At 37.1% G+C, this 6,277-nt stretch overlaps 1 long non-coding RNA gene across 1 annotated transcript; it reads left to right on the top strand.

The window, feature by feature from the left end:
• The first annotated feature begins 3,658 nt into the window (after positions 1–3,658).
• Positions 3,659–5,373, top strand: LOC131501950 (uncharacterized). Its single transcript, XR_009256930.1, has 2 exons — positions 3,659–3,822; positions 5,171–5,373. It is a non-coding gene; the product is annotated as an uncharacterized LOC131501950 (long non-coding RNA).
• The last annotated feature ends 904 nt before the right edge of the window (positions 5,374–6,277 follow it).

Here is a 6,277-nt window from a genome sequence, read left to right as displayed (position 1 = left end):
GGATTATACCGTTTTACACCTCATAGTATTTGAATATAATAAACAAATTAGTAAAGGCATTTTAGTTATTGGGAGTTTACATGTAAAAGGCCAGATTTGCAGCTTCTCTTGAAACATCTGAAGATCTCCTTTTGGTCTGCAATCTCACAAGGCAATAGCATCTCAGAGCTGAGTTGCAGGTGGCTTCTCCAGTTTTCCATGACTCCACTGTTCCTTACTGCTTTTTCTTTTTTCCTCCCCCCAGCATGCTTTAGCAGTTCCTGTTCAATACCTAGCCAGCTCCCTCTTGGCATGTGAATTTGTGATTCGCTGATGAGGCTTACCCTCCACCAAATACACTCATGCCTTTTGCAACATTCTTTCTACTTGAATGCATTACATTGAAATTCACTTCTCTAGGCAACCCATTACAGTGTTGGACACACTATTGCAAACGTCCTTCCCTGCATTGAGCCTGTATTCTTATAATTTCTTTTTCTAATTTTATCCTTTGAAGCAAAAATGTCTTTTCTTCCTCCTTCATGTGTATATGCAAAATGCATATAGGTATCAAATAATGCCAAGAAACCCCATTTAATAATGTTACTTATTTTTCACCCTGACCCTGAACATTCCTTGTGCTCTGGTTTTGTTTTTAAAGTTTTTTTTTTTTTTTAGTTTTATGGATTTTTAAATTTTGAGTTGATTGTAGACTCAAATGGAATTGTAAGAAACCATACAGAATGACCAAGTGTACCCATTACTCAGTTTCTCCCAACAGTAGTTAATACCTGGTAAAATAATAATACAATTTCAAAACCAGTATGTTAACATTGATATTGTCAAGACACAGAATCTTTCTATAACCACAAGGATCCCTCGTGTTGTCCTTTTATAATTGCACCTACACCCACGTCTACTCCCTCTGTGTCAATATATGTTTTCCATTTGTATAATTTTGTGATTCAAGAGTGATATATAAGGAATCATATATAATATTTTAGGATTGATTTTTTTTTTTTTTTTGCTCAGCATGATTCTCTGGAGATTCATCTAAGTTGTGTGTTAATAGTTCATTCTTATAGACATCCAGATGGCCAACAGACACATGAAAAGGTGCTCAACATCATTGGTTATCAGAGAAATACAAATCAAAACCATGATGAGATACCATCTCATACTGGTCAGAATAGCTAAAATTAACAACTCAGGAAACAACAGATGTTGTCAAGGATATGGAGAAAGGAAAACCCTCTTACACTGTTGGTAGGAATGCAAACTGATGCAGCCACTGTGGAAAACAGTATGGAGGTCCTTCAAAAAGTTAAAAATAGAACTACCCTATGACCCAGCAATTGCACTACTAAGTATTTACCCACAGGATACAAAAGTACTTGAAGGGGCACATGCACCCCGATGTTTATAGCAGCATTATCAATAGCCAAATTATGGAAAGAGCCCAAATCTGTTGATCGATGAATGGTTAAAGACAAAGTGATATATATGAATGTATATATGATATATATATACACATACACCTATATATATATACATATATATATACACATATATATACCCACATATATATGTAATACATACATATTACATATATATACATATGTAATACATAGTATATATGTATACATACACACACACACATATATGTAAAATATATAAAGGAATATTACTCAGCCATCAAAAAGAATAAAATCTTGCCATTTGCAACATGGATGGAGGTAGAGTGTATTATGCTAAGCAAAATAAGTCAGGCAGAGAAAAACAAATGCCATTTGATTTCACTCATTTGTGGAGTTTAAGAAACAAAACAGATGAAAATGGAGAAAGAGGGAGAAAAGAGGGAAGCAAATCATAAAAGACTATGAAGAACTATAAAGAACAAACTGAGGGTTGATGGAGAGGGGGTGGGAGGTGGATGGGCTAAATGGGTGGTATGTGTTAAGGAGGTCACTTGGGATGAACACTGGCTACTCCTGAGTGCTACTCCTGAAACCAGTATTACTCTGTATGGTAACTAACTAGAATTTAAATAAAAATTTGGAAAAAAAAATTCCTTCTTGTGTTGCTGAGTGGTATTTTATGGCATGGCTGTACAGTCTCTTTAAGCATTCATCACTGAAGGACATGTGGGTTGTTTCCATTTTTCGACCATTATAAACAAAGCATTTATAAATATTTGTGTACAGGTTTGTAAATACAACTCTTGATTTCTCTGGGATAAATGCCTAGAATTGCAATTGCTGGGTAGTCTCATTGTAGAATATTTAGTTTTTTAAAGAAACTACCAAACTCTTTACTAGAGTGGCTCTACCATTTTACATTGCCACCAGCAATGTATCAATGATCCAGGTGGTATTTGATGTTGCCAGTACTGTTTATTTTAGTCATTTGATATGTATGTAGTGGTGCCTCATTGTGGTTTTAAATGAGGCACCTTTGGTGTTAAAGGCATTCCTTTAAAGGCAATTGGTGGTGAACATATTTTTATGTGTTTGTTGACATCTGTGTGTGTATATGTGTGTGTGTACGTGTGTGTGTATCTATATAGTGTGTGTTTGTGCGTGTGTGTCTGAAACGTCTTTTGCATGTTTTCCAATTGGATTGTTTGCTTTCTTAATGTTGAATTTTGAATTTTAAAAAACGTATTCTAGATTCTAGTCCTTTGTGAGATATGAATTTGCAAATATTTTTCTCCTCTATAGCTTGCTTTTCATCCTTTTATCAGGGTCTTTTGCAGAGCAGAAGTTTTAAAATTTGATGAAGTTTAATTTATAAATTTTCCTTTGATGGATCATGCTTTTGGTGTCAAGTCTAAGAAACTCTTTTGCATCGCCCTAGATCATAAAGATATTCTCCAAGATTTTTTACAAGTTTTATAGTTTTATATTTTGCATTTAAATTCATGATATTTTTTGAGTTAGTTTCTTGTATAAGGCATGAGACTTAGGCCAAGGTTCATTTCTTGCCTGCCGCTTCCTTCCTTCCTTCCTTTCTTTCTTTCTTTCTTTCTTTCTTTCTTTCTTTCTTTCTTTCTTTCTTTCTTTCTTTCTCTTTCTCTCTCTCCCTTTCTCTATTCCTTCCTTCCTTCCTTCCTTCCTTCCTTCCTTCCTTCCTTCCTTCCTTCCTTCCTTCCTTCCTTCCTTCCTTCTTCCTCCCTCCCTCCCTCCCTCCCTCCTTTCTTCCCTTTCTTCTCTTTCTTTCCTTTCTTCTCTCTCCTTTCTTTGTACTGTTTTTCTCTGGCTGTTATATCAGCTTCCTAAAATGAGTTGGGAAGTGCTTATTCCTCTTCTATTTTCTAGAAAAGATATTGTACAAATGGTTTTAAATTTTCTTTAAACATTTGGCAGAAATCTGTGAAACTATGTGGGCCTGAGAATTTCTTTTTTGTGAGTTTTAAAATTACACATTAGATTTCCTTAATATTGCAGGACCATTTCAGTGATCTCTTTTATATATGGATGAGTTGTAAGAGTTTGTGGTTTTCAAGGTACTGGTCCATTTCATCTAAGTTGTCACATTTGTTTGTTGAGTTGGTTGTAGTAAACCCTTATTATCATTTTGATGTCTGCAGAGCCTGAAGCGACATCCATTGTTTCATTTCTGATATTGGTAATTTGTGTCTTGTCTCTTGTTTTTCCTTTGTCACTCTTGTCTAGGGTTTTGGCTATTTTTGTATTATGCTACTCTGGATCTTATTTAAACCAGTTTTAGTTGACTTTGTCTGATGATGCTCTGGCATAAGAAGGGAGGAGAGGACACTGCTTCATTACTGCCAGGTGGAGGTCGAAGTTCAAGTTCTCCATTTTGCCTGCACCGACACCTGAGGTGAGGGTTCATTATTACTTTTGGGTGGAGATGGGAGTTCTAGTTCTCCAGGTTGTCTTCAGTGTCATGCAGTGAGGCATTGTTTTGATACCACCGGGCAATGGTGAACAGCCTAACTCTCCACTAAGGCCTCCACCTACACCACCGCAGCAGGGGCTTGGAAAAGTATGTTATTATTTCCAGGTGGAGATAGAAATTTTGCCTCCCCATACAATCTCCACCTACACTGCTGGTGGAGATGAAAGTCATAGTGCTTTATTTGGCCTTCTCTGATATCGCTTGGTATGGGTTTGGGGATACTTGTTTACAGCCTCATAAAGGTGGAAGCCTAAACTCTCTATTAGCTTTTGCTGTTGTGGATGTGGGAGTGAGACCATAGTTTTTTCTATGTTGTTTGTCCAGAGTAGAGCAATTATTGTCTAAAAGTTTTCTGTGTTGCTAGACTGGCCTTTTCTTGTTTATGTGGCTAGAGACAGGAGGCTTTTGTTGGGACTTTTTTTCTGTGCCCATTGGCATTTTCAGGTTGCCAACTTCCTTAGCTCCAAGTCAGAGATACATGAGGCAAAAAGAAAATTTATGTCACTCCTTGGCTCCTATCTGATCAGTCTTCTTTTCTCCAAATTTGAGAAATTTTATGCATTTTATATATGATGTCCAGGGAGGTTAGTTGTAGTTAGCAAGGAGGAATAGGCAAGAATATGTCTACTTTATATTCTTGGAAGCAGAAGTCTGCTCTACTTTTGATGGTTAAAATGTGATGCATTACCTAATCCTTATCCGTGCCTTAGACTCAGAAATCCACAGCAGACAGACCACAGGGATGGTGACATTTACATCCAGTATCATTTTTGGAAAAATGTATAGTCGATGCTGAGACAACCATGGTTTGGCATTCAACTCATAATTACTGAGTGCCAGCTATGTGGCAGTCACTGTTCTAGAAGAATACAACAGGGACTAGTTACCACAGATGATGTCCTCCTGCTGTTCCCAAATTATTTGGAATTAATATTATTTTCACTATGAGTGTATAAGGTGGGCCAGCTTCCTATAGTTCCCTCTATACCTAATCTAGAAATTGTAGAGGTACTATCTCTTTCATTCATATAGTTCAGATATCTGCTCTTAAGCTCTACTTGAAATTCAAGCCGTCTGAGACCTCCAGAGAGCAGGATCATCAGATCTATAATCTTACCACAGTATTCAGAAGGGAAAAAAGAAGGATCTTTTGGAAGTCTAGCAAAATGTTCCTGAATGATTTCTTATAAATATGTCCTGTTTCTTTCCACTTTCCATCACCACCATTACTCTTTGTATTCCCAATTCTCTTCTCATTTCTCCTTTTCAGGGCCAAGCCAGCAAGCACTACCTCCATGCTTATCTCCAGGATGTGACCAAGGAAAGTGGTATCTCCTGGCAGTGGATTAACTGGGAAATGCACATTGGGAGGTGCACAGCAGACATGCCTGGGGGCCTAGGAATTATATGCCCACCAACCCAATATTCTGATATAACACACCCTCAAGAAATAATAATCTTGCCCTGGTTGGATATCACTGTGATGGGAAACAGGGAAGAATGGGTAGTATCAGATCATGGGTGAAAGGAGCTGCATTTTTTTTTTTTTTAACTAGCAGAAGGATGATAATATAACAGGGCCCTTGAAGGAGATCATGTAGTAATAAAACACAGTCCATGTGATTTGGAGTCAGTCATATTTCTACCCCATAGAAGTACACTGTCCAGAATAGTAAATACAAATGGTTATTTAAATTTAAACTAATTAAATTTAAATTAAAAATTAAAATTTATTTCTTTAGTTGCACTTTTCATACTTCAGATGCTCTCAAGTCACCCGTGGGTAGGCCACTGTACTGGATGCTGAGAGTTGGAACACTCCACTCCTGTAGAAAGTTCTATTGAAGATTACTGCTATAGAGTATTGTTACTTCTTGCTCTCTTGTTACCTTTAGGCCTTTAACTTTTTGGATATACTATTTATTTTACTGCTTCCCTGTTTTATCCTGAAGATCTGTCCCATTCCCCCTTCCTGCCTGCCTCTGATTTTGCCACCAACCTTAGTTTTGAAGAAACTAAGGGTTGTTGTCAACACTTGCCAAAGATCTGACCTCTGACTTCTCCATTGGGTTTTGACCTTTGGCTTTATTACTTAGTACATAATGGCCTCAACCTGCTCACACCTGAGTTAGGATACTTGGCTCCTGATTTGGCCTTAGCAACTGGTTTGTCTTCTCCTCCCAACTCTCTGAGTCAGTTTACTTTAAAATTTTAGTTCATGGCTTTCTTGTACTGGATTCATATAATCTGTCCTTAATTTACCAGTCTTTGTAGTTTTGCTTGTGCCTCTCAATATGTGAGATTGGAGACAGCAGTGTTTTATTATTGTACTATAACTGAGCTTCATTTTTAGCCATTATTGTGGGAAAAGTTTTCA

The sequence above is a fragment of the Neofelis nebulosa genome, chromosome 2 (assembly GCF_028018385.1).
Source record: "Neofelis nebulosa isolate mNeoNeb1 chromosome 2, mNeoNeb1.pri, whole genome shotgun sequence".
Lineage (NCBI taxonomy): Eukaryota > Metazoa > Chordata > Mammalia > Carnivora > Felidae > Neofelis > Neofelis nebulosa.
This window is presented reverse-complemented; position numbering and strand designations above follow the sequence as displayed.